The following is a 20,758-nucleotide window of genomic DNA, read 5'->3' as shown; positions in this document are numbered from 1 at the left end:
AATAAAAAAAGAATCGTGACGATTCGATCGGTAATATCGTCTTGTCAATGTTACCTGAAGAAACCTTTTTTTTCGTATCTGTACTTAAGTTTGGTGTAAATTAAGCAGATACAAACTCCAATGAAGGCGATGCCGGGAATTGCTCGGTATTTAAATGATAAGATTTAGTTAAATCCGGAGAATTTTTGAGCCGTGCGTTTTTAAGACGTGGTGAAAAAATTTTCTAATGGACTAAGAGATAAAATTAGGCTCGAAAAAGCAGCAGCAAGACAAAAATTGGAACTAAATTATGGAGGAAGAGGACCGTAGTAATACCTTCCTATACGATAGGCCTTTACCCAGGAAGTAACTCGCAACTTTAACGTAATTTTTTAACAAATTTCGTATTTATTGATATCTTCAAAGGGTAATAATGGTAATATCTTCAAAGGGTTTAATGATATCTTCAAAGGGTTTATAACCCTTTGAAGATATCATTTTGAAATTTTTATGGAATGTTCCGTAGGCAGAGATTTTAAATAGTATGGTGTGGCTAAAGGTAGGACGGGTAGTCTCTTAATTTAAAAGATTTATTTAAAAATAGCTTAAGTTTGTCTTTATTATTGAATCGTTGTTTAAATCGCTCAAATAATCAAGAACTAAGATATTTTATCGTATTCGTTTTTTTCCTTTATTGATCCGTTGTAAGTATTTTTTCGGTTAGAGATTTTTTTTTGTTTTTAAGAACTAGGAAAATCTTCTTCAATTCAATGCGATTATTTCACATCGTAATATTCTCAGAATCTATCAGACGCTTCGTTCTGCTTAGGAAAGAATGTAAATGTTGGAATAGACTCTTTCTGTTGAGAGTGTGGAATTCAAATTGAAGACGAGTGTTACGATTGAATGGACTTCGTTTTTAACTGTTATAACCGAATGTTTGTATGTACATTATTAAGGCTTGTTAATTTACGTGCGTCGAATGATGAGATTAAAGGAACGGCCGATTTAAAAAAGCTTTTTACTACACTTTCACTTGCAGTATATATAACAATTATATACCGTATATTCATTCTTATGTTCGCGTGCATTGTGCTTTTTTCGTTTTCATTTTCATACTGTTAACGCGCACAGTGTTTATTGTTATTATTTTTTTTTTTATTTATCGGTCGGTGTCGTTGCCGTTATATCGACCCGGTAGCTTATAGTACGAACGGCCTTGTCTGGCTTAACTAAACGGACCTTGTCGAATCGTGTAAAATGTCTTGAATTATTTCACAGTATGCCGCAGTGCGATGCGGTTATTCCCTGTTCGTTTGACACAGGATTTGTTATGAAATATGTCGCATTATAATAAAATTTCGTTCGTTTGTATTGTTATTTTTATTTTATTAATAAAATAATACGGTTTAGCTTTTATTTTATTATTACGTTTTGATTAAATCAATCGCTTGCATGTTTAACGTTTTTGTAAACGACATTATTTGGTGGTTATTTTGTTTGAGTTGATGATTTTTTTTTAATATTGTATTTCTTAAGCGAAGAAGGAAATGCGATTCTTGAGTTCTCTCGATGTGTTTTTCAAGAATGTTTTGATATAATCGATCGTAATTTACATATTTTTGCCTGAGAAATTAGCTTGAGTTAAGCGATGTTTAGTTGCATTCCATTAATTTTGAATTACCTTAATGTTGCTTATTATCTACCCCCCCCCCCCCCACCAGAAAGTAAAATAAATCCTACTTTTTTTGAATATGTCTTGACCTCATTTTTCTGTTATTAAATAACAAATTAAAAAGTTGTAAGAGCGAGTCGAATATAATTTTTTACTATTTTGTTGTGTATTGAGAATTTTTTTTTTAAACTGATCGTTTTGAAAAGTTCTCTTCGTCTTACTGTTTGGAACTTAATATAATTCTATATTAGCAGCAGTAAAAATATTACAAATTCAAATTTTAGGATAACAGGATTGTGTGTGCGCGCGCGAGCGTGTGTTTAAAATTCATTCCTTTACCGGATTGAGTAACAAATTATAAATAGTAATATAATATAACAATAATATAATTGCAAAAGTTCCATTAGATTAGATGAAATACATCATCTTAGTTATTACCAACCTTGTGATTATGTTATCTGAAGTTAGTGTATGTGGGCATTCACGTCCCTGTTGTGAGTAGGTACGCGCCTTTATCGCTTAAACTTCAGTTTGAAACTCAAACATCATCATCGAATGTTATACTGTACGTAACTTTAACTCCTCCAGTGGATTCAGTAAGTTAACTCGACTGTTGTGGGATATCGGTTAGTTGCTTTTCTTCTTAGTACCGTAAATTAACCTCTTAACGTCAGTTTAATCGTTCGTCTTCAGTTCCAGATTTATGTATGCGGATGTAGAGATTTCTCCTGTGACAAAACTATTTTGCCGGGGAGACTTTCTTCAATTATTTAAAAAAAAAAAAAAAAAGTAAAAATATGTATATCAATTATTTCTTTAATTTCAACGATTAAATATTATTAAGGTTTCTTATAGTCGGTTCATCTTGATCTATACACTTATTCGTTGTTGGGTGTTGGACTTCCTCAAGAAAAAGTTAATACAAATATTTTCTGTCATCATAAGAATAGGCTTTTTTTTTTATCCTCGAGTTAATAACGACGGCGTATGAGAGAGAGTTAATAAGTTTGATATACAACTAAGTTTATTTGATTCCTCTAACCGATTAGAGAAACGACCAGATAGAACCTACGTGAAAGACTGTCATTCTAATTTTATTATACGAGTTTGTACTTAATTTTAAAAACCGTTGTAATTATACATATCACCTATGCTGCAATCCCTTAAGTCTTAGCAGATAATTATGAGAGAGTCGGATGATTGTTTGTAGGAATTTTGTAACAATGTCGATTAAGCAAGGTTAACTTGATTCAACCAGCGTGTGTTATAAATATTCAGGCCTTAGCCTTCACCAAAAGTACTCATTTCAGAAATCTCTTTTCTGTGTACAGAAAAATCCCCTGTAGCTACATTTTTTACACATAATTTAAAATAGAAGTTTTTTAGACGAGAAATACATTTTTTTTTCGAGGATTTGAAAATATTTTTCATGTTTTGTTATCTTCGCTTAACATCGGGTATTTATAAGGTAATAATAACTAACAAACCCGATTACGGATATCCGTAAAATATTTGTTATTCTAGGTTTTAAAGTATTTATTTTCAGGTAAAAATGAATAAATGCATTATTTAAGATTAGGATTAAAAATAACGTTTATATTATTACTATTATTATTATAAGAAGATCACTAACAAGCGTGAGACACTTCAGAATTCAAATATAAAGTTAATATTATAATTCAAATATAAAGAAGAAAACGACCAAAAGTCGTTTTCTTCTTCCCACCGAACCTCGCTAATTCGTACTACGTCTACATTTAACCTATCCATTTTATTTAAGTTTTCTAACCTGCCAACGTTTTTTATACTTCTAATATTTCACGCTCCGACTCGTAGAATGTTATTTTTTAATTTTACGGTGACATCTCCCTTAGCAGTTCCCATCCGAAGATTCGAACGGGGGCTAGTTTACCACCAAAATATTTTACCAAGGAAGGCGCCTCCATCTTTGTTACATGGAAATGCAGAGAGCTACATTTTCTTGGGGAAAAAGCGGCTGTAGTTTTACATTGCTTTCAGCTGCGCAGTAATCACAAGATTTAGTGATATTGATATGGCCGTTTAAGTTCTCTTGACCTACGCCCTTAACAACTACTGAAAGAGCTGCTGCCCTCTTTCAGGTATCATTCCTTAGTCTGGCTCTCAAGAGATACCTTTCCGATATGGTTGTACGTTCGGTCCAGCTACTCTGTATCACTGAGCACTCACGCCTCCTTACTATCGGCAAGGTCTCATGATTCATAGAGGAAGGGTTATGATGTATCAAAAGAAAAATATTAAGAAAAGCAGCCGATTACTAATTTTCGTGAAATGATATGTATTTTTAAGACTGTATCGTGAAAAACGTTTTCAGCTGGCGCTTTCATTCTACTATAAAGTAAATTATTTAAGACGCGTAGAAAAAATAAAATTGGAGTTTCTTGGTCAATCAGAGGCCAAGGTTATTATCGGTGGTTATTTTCTATCTGATATTTTTCAGATAAACGTTAATGTAATCGGGCTGGTGTAGTATGAACTTGTAATCACAGATCCTAGTAAAGGCAGTTTTGTATGGATTTGAATACTAGGTCGTAGATACCGATGTTCTTTTCGTGGTTTGGGTTTCAGTAGCCACAGGTCTCAGGAACGGTCGACCTGAGACTGTACAAGACTATACTTCATTTAAAAATTTATACATATCCTCATTCATCCTCTAAAGTAATACCTTACCGTTAGATGAAGCCTTCGGCTTTAATTAAAACAGAAAAAGAAAGAATACAGAGAGTAGACTGAACTTTAGATTTAGATTTTAAAATATGTGTACAGGTTTAATAATAATCTACACTATTTATTTTACTGCGAATAAATAATGATTAAATGTAGAATAAACTTTGAAATTATGATATTTATTAATTTTATTGTTTATTTCTTTAGTAAATAAAAGTAAATCGAATATTAATGTCGAGAACTGGTTTGCATATTAATTTTCTTTGTGTTTCACGTCAGACGAAACTTCATTTAATGAAATTCATACTTTATTGTGTAAAAGTTTTTTATATGCATTTGATCAAAGGAAAAATACATTCAGTGTACTTTTTTATGTTGAACTAATAATGTTTTTAGTTACGTTTTTTTTTTCTAAAACAACATTCTTTTTAATACGTTGGCGTAATTTTATATTCAAGAATACGTTATATTTGTTGGAAAATAAAAATAATTTTGATGAATCTAAAGTGCAGATCATTCGTATATAAAATTTTATTCGTATTATGATTTCATTTTTATTTATTATTATTTTTTTATAAAGAGGAACGAACAACATTCTGTGTATTTCAAAGTAATATGTTTTAACAAATACTTTTTTAATTTTTAATTTAACTTTTCCAACTAAATTTCTTAAACGTTTGCTGTAGTATTCTACAGTGGTGACAAAAAAGATTGTTAATAGGTATATTTTATAAATCATTTATTTAGACGCCGAAATTTTTCTTTAAAAAATCTTTCACTTTACTAAAAAAGAAGAAAATTAAAAAAAAAGATTTATCATAATCGATCTGCTTGGTTAAAAATAAGGCTTTAAGATATATCAAAGAAAAGAAACGAATTTGTGGTCTAATTTAAAAACCTTCTTAAGTAAAAAATCAACCTTGTGTCATGATTACAACTTTCTTCTTTATTTTTATTTTCAATCTGTTTTTTGTGAATAAGAGAACATTTTTTAAAATTACTGTTTTTTTGTTGATTTTTTGTCTGTAGATATCTTATTTCGCTTTTATTGATTAATAAATGTCTGCACGCAATAATGTAAACGTGAGAGAATAAAATTGGAGTTAAAAGATGTTTTTGGGCGTGACAAGTCATTTTAAAATACAAGGCAACATGCTCTGCCGTTGTCAATAATAACAAAATTGCTCACGAAATATAACTTGTATACATATTATTATTATTAAATAAACATTCTGTTCAAATAATAATTAAGTTACATTCTTGTAATTGTTTTATCTTAATTTTTATTTGAAATGAAAAATTATACTTAATAGCAATCTACTATCTTAAAAGATCTTTTTTAAATCTATTTTTATCCTAAACAAAGCCTAATTTTTTCATCGTATCTGTTTTATTAATATTTTATTAGAAACGATTGTTGATTGAAATTAAGCATATATTTTGTGATATAAGCGGTTTTATCAAATCATAAAAAATCATTTTTACTGAATTTAGCTATTAAATCTTTATCTTTTAGGAAAGCTACTTATTTTAATATTATTAAATCCCATATCAGTTGAACGTGAACTTCCGAATAAAATTGTTATTTATATAGGGTCCGCCACGGGAAACTGACGTTTTACAAATTAACGACACTCCACTATTTTAAGGTTAAAAAATAATTTATTGGCAGAAATAAGTTTCTGAGAATATGCAGTTTGATTTACCTATGTACGAAAAATAATATCGTTAAGATTGTGTCCATTTTCACGCTGACAAATGTAGAGACGCTCTCTGAAGTTAGCCTCCACTCTTTCCAATAGTTGACAATCGATCTGAGCGATGTTCTCCTCTATCGTTTGTCGCAGTTCGGCCGATGTACGAGGTTTGGTTTCATACACCAAAGACTTTAAATACCCCCGCAAGAAAAAATCACACATCGAAAGGTCTGGTGAGCGAGGGGGCCAATGCAGATCACCGAATCTGGAGATAACGCGATTAGGGAACATTTATCTAATAGCAGCCATCGACACTCGAGCGGTATGGGCCGTAGTTCCATCCTGTTGAAAATAAACATCTGGCAGATTGATTCGTCGTCGTCTCAGCTCAGTTTTCAAGAATGTTTTCACCATATTTACGTAACGATCAGCTGTTACGGTTACAGTGTTCCCGTTTTCCTCAAAAAAGTAGGGCCCCACGATACCAAATTTCCCGACGCCGCACCACACCGTAACTTTAGGGCTGTGTAATGGTAATTCATGTAAAGTGCGTGGATTTTCACAGGTCCAGTATCGGAAGTTTTTAACATTCACAACACCGTTGAGATGAAGATGAGCCTCTTCGCTCATTATCAAAATCGCATGGGCTCATCTTCCAAAATTTGGAGCATCGCTTCAGCAAAAGCTGCACGTTGTGGGTAGTCGCCCTCTGTTAACTTGTGCACAACTGACATTTTATAAGGGTGAAAACCTAAATCTCGGTATAGAATTCGCCGCACTGAACTATTGGATATTCGTAGTGCTGCAGAATGCCTACAAACTGAACGTCTTGGACTAGTTAAAACAGCCTGTCTTACACGTTCCACGTTCTCCGGAGTTCGAACTGTGCGACGTGGTCCCGGTGGCTGCCGTTTCATCAGACTACCTTCACTACGAAGGGCATTAACCCATCGAAAAATGGTGTTTCGGCTCGGTATATCTCCATGTCGAGGAACGTTAAACCTTTGACGAAAGAGACGTTGAACAAAACGCCGCTCTGCACAAAACTGTCATACACGAAAACGCGATGCTCTACATTCCAAAGAGGCATGATGGCAACTAAACAATGAACAACCATAAACTGCAAGGTCAGACGAGTGACGCGCCGGCCTTGGCTCCCCTCTCCAACTCCTACCGGATGCGTAATACCAACTTAAAAAACGTCCGTTTCCCGTGGCGGACCCTTATTGTGTTCCTATTTTTTATATTAATAGTAAAGGTACCTGCAATCTGTTTGCATAAACTTAAATAGTGTTGATTTTTACGTTGTTAAAATTTTGTAGTCGTTTCATAATTATCTGTTTTCCTATTTTTGTAGGTTTATTTGGAGGTTTGATCATTTATTTGAAATTTTTCAGTTATTTATGCTGTGTTAATCCGATTTTTTCCGTTGCTTTTTGAAAATTCTCCGAATTTGGTTGTTCATCCGCAAAAAGTTTCGAATTACAGTCCTCACTGTGAGGCTTTTTGTTTTCTTTTAATCGGTAGATAAGTGTACGGTAGAGATCGCAGTCCGGCAGCAAACCGTGGAAAAAAATTAAAACAAAAACCCTAGAGCAGTTATAACCAACCTTTGAAGAATAAACTAACTTGTTTCTTCGGACCGAAATTCAATCGACGATTGTTGTCGTCCGTTTGTGAGACTGTTTATGTGTGTGTAACCGTCGAGGTAAAGGATAAGGCAAATTCAGCACTCGAAATAGTCGGTAGATGGCTGCATTCAAGAGGACTACAGCTCTCGGTGCATAAGTGCAAATATATCAAATTTACCGGTAGAAGGGTGTTGGAACCAGTGGATATATATATAGAAGGTAATAACATTGCTGAAGTTCAAGTATTGAGATACTTGGGAGTTACTCTGCAAAGAAATTGTCGTTTCACTGAACATGTGTTGAACGTCTGTCATAGCGCAGAGAAAACGATTAAAAACTTGAACGTTATTATGTCAAAGCACAGAGCTCCTAGGGTATCGAAAAGGAGACTACTTGCGACAACCGTAGTCTCATCGATTTTGTATGCGGTTCCTGCATGGTGGCCCGCTATGACTATTAACAGGAACAAGGACAGATTAAAAAAGATACACAGGAGGGTATTGCTCGGAGTAACATCCGCTTACAGAACGGTCTCGTATGAGGCCCTCTGTGTGCCCCCTATTGATCCCATTGCTAGACACAGGGTTGAGAGGTTTTTAGGACGTGTGGATAATGAAGTCAGACAAGATATTAATAATATATGGCAGCAAAGATGGCTGCAGGCTGGGGTAGCCAGATGGACCAGATCCTTGATCCCTGATATAGTTAGATGGACAGGCAGACGCCACGGGAAAATAGATTACCACGTCACACAGTTTTTAACTGGCCACGGGTGCTTTAACGAATACCTCCACAAAGTCGACAAAAGAGATCAACTTACGTGCGTGTATTGTAACGAACGTGACGATTTAGAGCATATTTTCCTGAATTGCCAAAAATGGCAAATGCTAAGATACAATGCTGGCATTGACGGAAAGACTCCGAGAGAGATAATAGATCATATGCTCAGTAGTGTAGAGAATTGGTGAAAGGTTGTAGAGTTCATAAGGTCAGTCCTTAAACAAAAAATTATAGACGAAAGGAATATGGGTTTTTAGATTGTAGTTTGGGTGGACAGCAGCGGTGAGAGCCAGCATGCTGAGGTGTGCTGGTTTCGATGAGCCGCTGAGGACTCCTTGGGTTGACTGTTAGGTTTTCTCAACTAAGTTAAGAAAGGGAAAAAAATCTCAAAAGAGCCAACCGGCAGGCCTGACCTGCCATGCCGGTATATAGCTGGTAGGTGGGGAGGGCCTATTAGAGTAACGGACACTCCCCTGGGTGGCGTAATACCATCAAGTCGGTCCGGCCTAGGGGAGTAGAGAAGTTTAAAAAAAAACCGTCGAGGTAGGAGGCGTCCGAAATGTTTTAACTGTTCGATTAGGTCTAACTTCGTTCGACTTATTTAATTTTGTTTCCAATATTTATATTCATTTGCGTATCCGTTACCTGGTAACGGGTTCTTGAATATTCACTTGTTCCTCTTAGGAAATAAGATTCTAGCTGAACTAAAATTTCGCTTTGTTCTCCACTTAACAAATTCTATCAGTATTGCCATACATTATACACTTAGGTGTTTTCATGTAAATATATCGTTGTACCTTCAAAACGAGTTAAAAAATATTCGTACAAATAAATTTTTTTTCAAAGATTACCCTTCATTAATCCTAATTCGTTTCCTTTTTTCTGTAAAATCAGTCTCGGGTATGTTTTGATGGTGTTATAACATAATGCGTTTATGGTGTTTTACGGGTAGAAAATAAAAGAAAAATTTTGAAAAATTGTGTAATATATCGATGGAGTTTTACTGTGAAACTCGGAAGTTTGTTAATTCAAAATTTTAGCTTTTACGCCTAGTTATATTTTTCTTTTTAGTAAAGTTAGTTAATCTTGGCTGTTAACAATACTCTTGTACGGGGAATATCGTTGTTTTTGTATAACGGCATTACCCTCTAAAGCTACCGAATGGCGGAGTTGTCTGAATAATTAATTATTCCTAAATTACACGTCAGTTTATAAAACGAAAGAGTTAAAAACACATTTAAGTTACTTTATCTTTTCTTTTTTGAAACTCCATTCCATTTTAACAACGAACTTAGTTTTATTATACTTTTTTTAATGGTGAGGTATTTTTAATATTGAGGTATATATACCGATTACTTTTTCTCACATATTCTTTCTTCCTGTACATAGAAATAACTTTTTTTTTAAATTTTAATATAATATTTCTCTGCCGTGTTTTAGTCTGTTTTGTTAATAAAAGTCAAATTTCTTTTTCATTTTCAGTTGACATTTACATTGATGTAGAATTAAATCTTTTAATTAATCGGTAGTTTAATTAATTTATTTTACAATTATTACCACAAAATTTGCTAGATATGTAACACTGGGACTTGATTTATTCAAAGTTTGAGTTCAAAAATCATATAAATCAATAAGTTTCCTCCTTAATTTACGTCCTAGGTGTTCATTTTTCAATTGTAGCAGAAATCAGGGGGAATTTTCCTCGTGTTATAACTCGAAAACGAAGAACTACCGGACGATGTTTGTATGAACCTTTTTCTTTTGTACGGTATGTCCTGAAATTCTCTCAGTTTCTTAGTTAGACATCTTGTATGTGTGCGTGTGCGCGTACGTGCGTAATATAGCATTACGGGGTTAAAATGTACGTACAGTATGATTTTTGACTTGTGTCTCGCGACAGGCAAGTGAGGATGCCGAACTTCAACGAAACAGGCCGATTGTAGCCACGCGCCACACTACTCTTGGCTCTTTATTTGAACGCGCGAGGATGAATGAACATATCAAGCAATCGGATTTATTATTAAATAATATTAATATTAAGGGATAAAAATGCTATTGTCTGTTTAATACAGCAAATGAAAAGTAATAAAATAAAAACAGAAAAAAAACATAACCAGATTTAAACGATAAAAATTGAAAATGAGTAAAAAAATGAATGAAACATTAAAAAAAATTTTTTAATTATTAAAAATATAACAAACTTATCTTTAGTTTGAAAAACAAATAATAGAATGTAAAAAAAATTATGAAATTAGGAAATTGACCAAAGCTGAAAAATCGTAATAAAGAAACGTTTAAAAAGTAAAAAAGTAATAATCTTGGGAAGTAGAGAAAACAATGCTACTATCGGATAACAAATTTATTGCAATATTGTGTTTTTCTTGTACAGTGGGAGCAATTATGGAATTCGTCGGTTTCTGCCTTTGCTTTTTTGTAAACAGAAATTTCCGTCGAGGCTCAAATTTTTGACGTTTCGTTGGCGGTTCTTCTGATGAAAACATGACACTTTGTGTCATAGAATTTGCCGCTCGCATGGTTGTTTGAGTCTGGACAATCATCTTACTAATCAATTCTAAGTCTGTATCCGAATTAGCTTCAGATAGCATATCTCTGAATTGATTCACGATGCAGTCTTTTTTCCTTTGCAAATGTTTTTCTGTTTGACCTGTAAATTGAAAATAAAAAGTTTCAATTGAAATAATTTTTCAGTTATTCTGTTAATAAATGTTCTTAAAAATGTTGTTTTACCTGATAATTTCTCGGTATTTTGAAGATCTCTGTTATGACTCATTGCAAGATTGCATTGTTTGTGTTGCAATTTAAAGCTTAAGTAGCTCGGTTTATTATATAGTAAAATTAACTTTGGTTTTATTTTTTCGCCAAAATTTATTGCATATCGAATTTTATTTCTGGAAGTTTTTTAAAAAAATGAAAACAATTTCATTTTTACGGTCATTTCAACAACTACTTTTTCCAACTCGACTTTTCGTACGTGTGAAATGCGCAAAAAATTTAATTACATTCCCCATTAAGTGTTTATTCACCGTGCCTTATTATTATTTTTTTAAATAATCCGTTTAATAATTTAAAACCAGCCACTACTACGGTCGCGGGTGAATTGAACATTTTAAATAAATATTTGATTACATATCTCGCGTAGGTGAAGGTGATATGATATTTTTGGTTAGCTAACTGTATGTATTCAAATTGTTAATAGTGTTTTTGCAAACCGATTTACTGATAAATCTATCGATATTTTTGTTGTTCTTCGTATTTCCCGTTTGCTTTCGGCGTTGGGTCGTCCGATCGATTCCTATAACCATCCGTTCTTTTGCCAGCGTCTTTAGTTTCTCTTCCGTTTCCCTTTCTTTCCTGTTACTTTTCTGATGTATTGTTTCCGTTTTACCCTCATATTTCTGGGTCGTCCGATCGATTCCTATAACCATCCGTTCTTTTGCCAGCGTCTTTAGTTTCTCTTCAGTTTCCCTTTCTTTCCTGTTACTTTTCTGATGTATTGTTTCCGTTTTACCCTCATATTTCTCAATTTAAAAGTATACGCGTGCATAAATAATCTCGTCTTTATGTAAACCTCGAAAGAAAATATTTATTATCTGTGGAAACAAAATCATGCGTTGTGGTAAACCGTCGTTTAAAATTTTCCTTTGTGCTTTCCTGTGTCTTTTTTCCCTTCTGACTTTGTTTAAGATATCTGCTGTCTCTTTCTGCAGTTATTCCTTGTTAATCGATCTTACCGTTGCGCGTTGTAATCGCTTTCTTTACGAATATTTAACGAGAGAGTTCTGTCCCGACCTCACTCTTACCTTTTTGAATTCTGTCCCGTCTCTGTTCTCCCACCACAACCTTCTCTTTGCCAACCCACTTCGGTACTTAGCGTAGTCCGGGGCTCCGATCCGATCGCCGGTATCGGATGATAAAAATGTTATATTTATTTTTAATTTGGCCTGTCTATAGACTTATTTTTTCCAGATAACACTTTTCTTTATTGTATAACCACCGACATATAAGTACTTCTGTCTTATAGTGAAAGATCTAGACCCTATTACGTATTATTGTCTACTTCCTTAAATAATATTCTATCGATTAATAAACGGAACAGATTAAAATATAATCGTAACAAAAGATCCATTACTATTTCAGGGGTTTTCATATCTTAATGGTAATTATGCTGCTGCTTGAAAATGCTCATTACTGAAGGATACTTTTTTAAGTGTATAGTTCCCATTATACAGTCGTAATTGTTTTCAGCCATTAACAAGTAAAAAGAATAATTCATGAACGATTAATAAAATTTTAGCCTTTTAAAATCAACTGTTTACATAAATGTATAATATGAAACAAACCCGAACAGGTGAAATTCACCATAAGATTATATATTTTTAGATTTTTTCTTTAGTCATTAAAAAAACAAGTATTTGGTAGTTTCATTTATATCGGAAGTTTCCTGAACTTTTTGTTCTAAAATGTTCAATATTTTATTTAAATAATTTTTTTGCTTTTATTTGAGCTAGTTTTAGCTAAAAAAGGTTAGATTCAAGTTTTTTTTTTATGGTATGCAGATTATAAGCTCGCTCTTTTTTTGTTCCATGTATGTTAAAGATGTATTCATATGACACGAGAGCGGCTCTTTGTGTGTAAAAGTATTCTCATGCAAAATAATTTCACCGGTATGTAATCCGACGAAAGAAAATATTTAATCTATGAAAACATTACTATCCATTATAGTATATGGTGTTTAAAATTTCTCTTTATCAGAAAGAGAACGCTTTTTTATACGTACAAGTATACCTTGGATTTTTTTAAAAAATTCTAAACGGTCTTGATGATCATCATCAACTGAGTGTCATCATCTTACTGAATGTGAAAATAGGAGGAGAAAAGATTATGGAGGTAGAAGAATTTTGTTATTTGGGAAGTAAAATTACTAAAGATGGACGAAGCAGGAGCGATATAAAGTGCCGAATAGCACAAGCTAAACGAGCCTTCAGTAAGATATATAATTTGTTTACATCAAAAATTAATTTAAATGTCAGGAAAAGATTTTTGAAAGTGTATGTTTGGAGTGTCGCTTTATATGGAAGTGAAACTTGGACAATCGGAGTATCTGAGAAGAAAAGATTAGAAGCTTTTGAAATGCGGTGCTATAGGAGAATGTTAAAAATCAGACGGGTGGATAAAGTGACAAATGAAGAGGTATTGCGGCAAATAGATGAAGAAAGAAGCGTTTGGAAAAATATAGAGACAGACTTATAGGCCACATACTAAGGCATCCTGGAATAGTCGCGTTTTGATATTGGAAGGACAGGTAGAAGGAAAAATTGTGTAGGCAGGCCACGTTTGGAATATGTAAAACAAATTGTTAGGGATTTAGGATGTAGAGGGTATACTGAAATGAAACGACTAGCACTAGATAGGGAATCTTGGAGAGCTGCATCAAACCAGTCAAATGACTGAAGACAAAAAAGACAAAAAAAAAAAGAAACGGTCTTACAACCGGAAAGGTTATCGCCCAGGTAACAAAACATACATTAGGTATTGATCTACCTTATCTTTATTTTATTAAAAAAAAGGAAAATACCCAAGAAAAAGGTAAATACGAGATCTGAAAACATCTAGACGGAATGTACATAGATGGGTCCTGTCTGAAAGAATATAAACAATACTACAAAAGTAAATTTTGGCCTTGACTCTGGATGGCCGTAGTAAAAGGTGTAATTTGAAGTGAAATGTCTAGGGAAACTGTACATTCCCTCAGGTTGTAATTATTAGAACTGTTGACAAAATCTTCCTTTGCCAACTTGTGTACAAGAATGTGTAGTGTAAAGATCGAACCCAGACATTTGATACATTTTATTTTATGGACACTATTTTTAGATTAAGGAAGTAAACTCACAAGCAAAAAAAAGTTTTAGATTGATAATTTAAATTAACTGTACTGTTATATAAAGAGGAAAAGGGTTTTTGTTTTTTTGGGATTAACGAAAATGCTACCCGATCTACCGCTACTACATTTTACCGGTGTTTCTTGGCATAATTGAGAAGGTTTTTAGTTATGTTTCATCTCGGGTGCGAAAAAAATTATATATGTAGTAGTAGAGGTTTGCCGGTTGAAGCAAAGACTTTAATGAATTGAATTAATGAACTGTAAACTGAATGATTCGAAATTAATAAAATATTATTAACATATATATATATATATATATATATATATAATAATAAAATAAAAATTATAATAAAAAAATCATAAAAGTAAATTTCTGTAAGGTTCATAGATATTACAATCTAAAGGCAATATTCTAAAGGCTATTTACGGTAGAAGACTTTGAAGCTTGAGGAATGTAAAAAATATGATTAGAAATCTACTATTAATAAATGATTACGAAATCGGTTTTATCTCTTACCTTTTCCTCGCTGTTTTTAATAATTATGTGTACGTGTCGATTGTGAATTACAATAGTAACCAGCCGCACTGCTTTCTCTAAGAAAATAATGCTTATCGTGCAGGAAATCCTTTGGGTCAGTGAAGGCACACGAAACCGCATCATTCCTCACTTTTTCTTATAAGCATGTTATGGGATGCTTGTTATTTTTCAAAAAAAAGATATGTTATTCTCGTAGGTAATTTGTGATTCATGTTACGTCGCTTGGAACCGTTACAGTTCTGGCACTCAACATAATACATACATATGTGTACATGTATATGTTCTAGAATGGTTTTTTATATTTTTCAGTGACCGTACCAATTTACCAATCATCGTATTCTCGGTTTTGTAACCATTTCATTTACAAGTTTTTTTTTTTACTTATAAACAGAAAAAAGATCTAAAATTCTGTCATATTAATCTTTTTATGTATTTATACATAAAAAGATTAAGATTTAGCTAAGATTGCACTTAGCTAAATTATATTAATCCTTCTCACTGTTTCATCTACGTGTTTGCTCCAAGAGAAGTGCATTGTGTACGGTTTACTTTGTACCTCACATACGGCACAGTTAGTACGAGTATACATGCATAAATATAGTAATGGTGTAATTTGGACTGTCTTGGTTTAATATGATTTCTGTTCTTAAGATGTATTTGAAGAAAAACAGAATTGAAATTTTGAAATTGAAATGGTACGTGAATATAATTGTAACCGGGTTGGTTTAGTGGTTAACGCGTCTTCCCAAATCAGCTGATTTGGAAGTCGAGAGTTACAGCGTTCAAGTCCTAGTAAAGCCAGCTATTTTTTACACGGATTTGAGTACTAGATCGTGGATACCGGTGTTCTTTGGTGGTTGGGTTTTCAATTAACCACACATCTCAGGAACGGTCGAACTGAGAATGTACAAGACTACACTTCATTTACACTCATACATATCATCCTCATTCATCCTCTGAAGAATTATCTAAACGGTAGTTACCGGAGGCTAAACAGGAAAAAGAAAGAAAAAAGGTAGGAATTACCTTAACGTCGGCTATATATATTCAAATTTAAAAGATATTATACTCAGAAAATTAACAACTTATGTCTCTTGGACGAAAACTGTTACAACACTTAATGTGTTATCTATTAACAGTTACTGTATTATCGGTTTTGGGTATCGACCTGTGGAAACATTTTGGTTTTTTAGATTATTATTGTAATGTTCAGAGTAATGTTGATGACTAAGGTTAAATATTGTGTCAGGCTTATTGGAAAATTGAAAAAGTGGTCTCTTTCTTTTGTAACAGAATATATTGTTGGGTATCAACAAGCTACGCCTTCGGAAATTGAGGTGATATTCAACCTTGCACGGGAATCAATACCTTGATTCTTGTTTACCACAAGGGTCGACTGTTATAATGAATATCATTACTGTCAGAAAAAGCAACTTTCCGACACCTGAGATGTTTTGCATGCTTCATAACTAAAAGTAGAGTCAAAGATTTAGCCGTGGGAATTAATGGACTGGTTTTACCCATTGTATCCACTCTGTAGGGGGAATTTATATTTGCTCCGTCTGTATTTAGTAAATTTTTTGGATATTAAAAAAAAAAATCTTTTGTTTCAGGTATAACATCCAGTCTTCTTGTGTACGTGTTCTATAACCGAATTGTCGTTATTTTACTGTGCTGTGCTGTGTAGTAAGTTTAACGCTAATACATTTGTGGTTAATTAACATACTATAAAATTATTTTTGCACTTTATTTTTTACCTATTTGTACTAAATTAGATTCGTTCTTTAAAATAACTATCATCCTACGTTTGTCATTAAAGACTATGCTCGAGACTTAATTATTGTAAGAGTTGTATTTTTTGTGCAGTCCATTTGTAAATATTGTAAAGTATGTATGTCTTCCTTTTATCATCTTTCATCTTTTTACAACGGGTGAAGAATTCTGTGCCTTATATCGTTACATAGTAGATATTGTATACAGTTTTCTCTTTGATTTTTTGATTCTTGCGTATTATTGAAAGTGATTATTTAACATGAATAATATTAATATTTGAGTGAAATATTAAAATAAATGTTTATATAAATTTGAATTGAAGTTTCATACGAGGTTGCAGTAAATGATTATTTTTTCGTTTTTGTTTATTTTTTACAAGCATTCAGCTGAACGATCACATCGTTCACAGAATTGCTTGTTATATTGAATCGCATACTCTGTAAATAATAATAATAATAATTGGCAAAACAAACCCAGGTATTAAATTATTTGTTTGTTTTTTTTTGCGCGCGCACACACACACATTATAAAATAATTTAATGTTTAATAATTTATTTTTATCGGGTGTTGTTTTTGCTGTTTTTGGTGATTAAAAGTACAGGTGCTCTAAAGTTTGGGTTTAATAGATATCGGAAATGAATCTGTGTATATCGCTTTCAGATATGCGTATAATTTTACGTAACTTTCCACATTTTTTCGAAGATCGGTGAACACGGTCAATGTTCATATTCTGTTGAACAAAGTTATTTTCAGTTATCCGTTTCTCACCGTATATCTCACGTCATGTGTGAAACAAGTTTAGACACTACGTCGGTTTGTATAAATTGATGAGTTTTACTTTTATGTCTTTTATAACCCATTTTTAATACGGAGTACCTGATTTAAAATTAGCGACTGGCATTTTTTTTGTATATAGGAACGTCAATAAGCTTTCTTGTAGTTTATATGATAAATTATTAAATTTTTGTGTTTTTTTTTTAATTATTTGGTGCCAGTAAAGTTATAGCATCATCTTAAATAAATTTTGGAGATATTTTGCACGGTAAGGAATGTGTAATCTCAAATCATGATAAGACATTTAAAACTTTCCGTTGCACAAATCATTCGTTATTCACTGTTGCATGCCGTTAATCGTTCATATATTACTCGTTCGGATGTTAATATTATTACTTTACTTTTTTTTAAATATAATTTCTTGGTTAATTACCTTGTAAGCCAAAATAAGGAATGGGATATTATATAAACCACAATAATATAAAACAGGTATTAGAGGTCTGAGTAAAAAAGATAAGGTAGAAAATGTAGAAGAAGAATGGGATAATGTTAAAAAGGAAATTCTTAAATCAGCAGAAGCAAACTTAGGCGGAATAAAGAGAACTGGTAGAAAACCTTGGGTTTCAGACGATATATTGCAGCTGATGGATGAACGTAGAAAATATAAGAATGCTAGTGATGAAGAAAGTAAAAGGAACTATCGGCAATTAAGAAATGCTATAAACAGGAAGTCCAAACTGACGAAAGAAGAGTGGATTAAAGAAAAGTGTTCAGAAGTGGAAAGAGAAATGAACATTGGTAAAATAGACGGAGCATTCAGGAAAGTTAAGGAAAATTTTGGGGTACATAATTTAAATCTAATAATGTGTTAAACAAAGATGGTACACCAATATATGATACGAAAGGTAAAGTCGATAGATGGGTGGAATATATTGAAGAGGTATACGGAGGAAATGAATTAGAAAATGGTGTTATAGAGGAAGAAGAGGAAGTTGAGGAGGATGAAATGGGAGAAACAATACTGAGATCTGAATTTAAGAGAGCATTAAAAGATTTAAATGGCAGAAAGGCTCCTGGAATAGACGGAATACCTGTAGAATTACTGCGCAGTGCAGGTAAGGTAGCGATTGATAGATTATACAAACTGGTGTGTAATATTTATGAAAAAGGGGAATTTCCGTCAGACTTCAAAAAAAGTGTTATAGTAATGATACCAAAGAAAGCAGGGGCAGATAAATGTGAAGAATACAGAACAATTAGTTTAACTAGTCATGCATAAAAAATCTTAACTAGAATTCTATACAGAAGAATTGAGAGGAGAGTGGAGGAAGTGTTAGGAACTGCAATTTGGTTTCAGGAAAAGTAAGGGAAGCAATGTTTGGCCTCAAATTAATAGTAGAAGGAAGATTAAAGAAAAACAAACCAACATACTTGGCGTTTATAGACCTAGAAAAGGCATTCGATAACGTAGACCGGATTAAAATGTTCAGCATTTTAAAAAAAATTAGGGTTCAAATACAGAGATAGAAGAACAATTGCTAACATGTACAGGAACCAAACAGCAACAGTAACAATTGAAGAACATAAGAAAGAAGCCGTAATAAGAAAGGAAGTCCGAATTAGAAATCAGGACAAGTCCTGTCTCCGTTACTTTTTAATCTTTACATGGAACTAGCAGATGATGTTAAAGAACAATTTAGATTAGGAGTAACAGTACAAGGTGAAAAGATAAAGATGCTACGATTTGCTGATGATATAGTAATTCTAGCCGAGAGTAAAAAGGATTAAAAGAAACAATGAACGGCATAGATGAAGTCCTACGCAAGAACTATCGCATGAAAATAAACAAGAACAAAACAAAAGTAATGAAATGTAGTAAAAATAACAAAGATGGACCACTGAATGTGAAAATAGGAGGAGAAAAGATTATGGAGGTAGAAGAATTTTGTTATTTGGGAAGTAGAATTACTAAAGATGGACGAAGCAGGAGCGATATAAAATGCCTAATAGCACAAGCGAAACGAGCCTTCAGTAAGAAATATAATTTGTTTACATCAAAAATAATTTAAATGCCAGGAAAAGATTTTTGAAAGTGTATGTTTGGAGTGTCGCTTTACATGGAAGTGAAACTTGGACAATCGGAGTATCTGAGAAGAAAAGGTTAGAAGCTTTTGAAATGCGGTGCTATAGGAGAATGTTAAAAATCAGATGGGTGGATAAAGTGAGAAATGAAGAGGTATTGCGGCAAATAGATGAAGAAAGAAGCATTTGGAAAAATATAGTTAAAAGAAGAGACAGACTTATAGGCCACATACTAAGGCATCCTGGAATAGTCGCTTTAATATTGGAAGGACAGGTAGAAGGAAAAAATTGTGTAGGCAGGCCACGTTTGGAATATGTAAAACAAATTGTTAGGGATGTAGGATTTATAGGGTATACTGAAATGAAGGGACTAGCACTTGATAGGGAATCTTGGAGAGCTGCATCTAACCAGTCAAATGACTGAAGACAAAAAAAGAATGAAATTATATATATGTTTTCTTTTATAAAGCTGTAATAGATTTTTTTTTTTTTACTTTTTCAGTGATTCTAGTTTACGTTGTAGGGAGTTCAGTGGACACTGTTAGTGTAATAGACGCTAGTTTATATTAATTTTTAGTCACCTTTATTAAACTAATGGGTGTTCCTTTTAATAATTATTTCCGATATAATATCGATGATTTTTATGAAAGTCATGCTTACTGCTAGCTACTTAACTCTATTTTTATATTGAAATGAATTCAAAAGTGACCGATATGGTGTTTTATCATTTGCTTCATGTTGTTGAACCTGCAATTACGCGTTTTTAGGGGTTACTGTGAGTGAATGGCTTGCCATTACAATTACGTACTCATACGTAGAGGATGACCTAAATGAGCCGGGATTTCCCTAGGATATTTTGTCATAATTTCACTGTGCCCTAAGGAATGGTTGATGAACGTTAGTATCATTAATTTTTATTATTTAACCTTGCAGTGAGATCATTTATTTATTAATTTTATTTTCGTAAAACTTAAAAAGAAATATATGAGAGGGCTAAATGTCAGCTTCCAAACTGCTAGGAAAGAAAACAAATAAAAAAACCACGATAAAAATATTTATTATTACTTGTTTAATGCATATCGAAGGAATTGTTATCCTTGTTGCTTTCCGGGAGCGTTTAAAAAGGTAAAAAATGTGAAAACATTTTTACAATAAAGGTTTGCCGGTATTTATAACATCAATTGAGTTTTCTAATGGCAGCATGAGATGGGTCAGGTCATT

General features: G+C 32.8%; 1 protein-coding gene across 3 annotated transcripts in view; it reads left to right on the top strand.

Annotated features, from left to right (window-relative positions):
• The window catches only part of LOC142325825 (stress-activated protein kinase JNK), a 526,820-nt gene that overhangs the window by 98,350 nt on the left and 407,712 nt on the right, over positions 1–20,758 (top strand). The window contains exon 2 of one of the 3 annotated variants that reach the window (XM_075367996.1): positions 16,522–16,594. The exons of the other annotated variants lie outside the window; for them this stretch is intronic. The gene's annotated coding sequence lies outside the window, so the exon portion shown is untranslated. The remainder of the gene's footprint in view (positions 1–16,521; positions 16,595–20,758) is intronic. 3 annotated transcript variants of the gene reach the window in all.

Source organism: Lycorma delicatula, chromosome 1, assembly GCF_047948215.1.
Source record: "Lycorma delicatula isolate Av1 chromosome 1, ASM4794821v1, whole genome shotgun sequence".
NCBI classification, from domain to species: Eukaryota; Metazoa; Arthropoda; class Insecta; order Hemiptera; family Fulgoridae; genus Lycorma; species Lycorma delicatula.
Note: the sequence above shows the minus strand (reverse complement) of the source record. Positions and strands in the feature narration are given on the sequence as shown.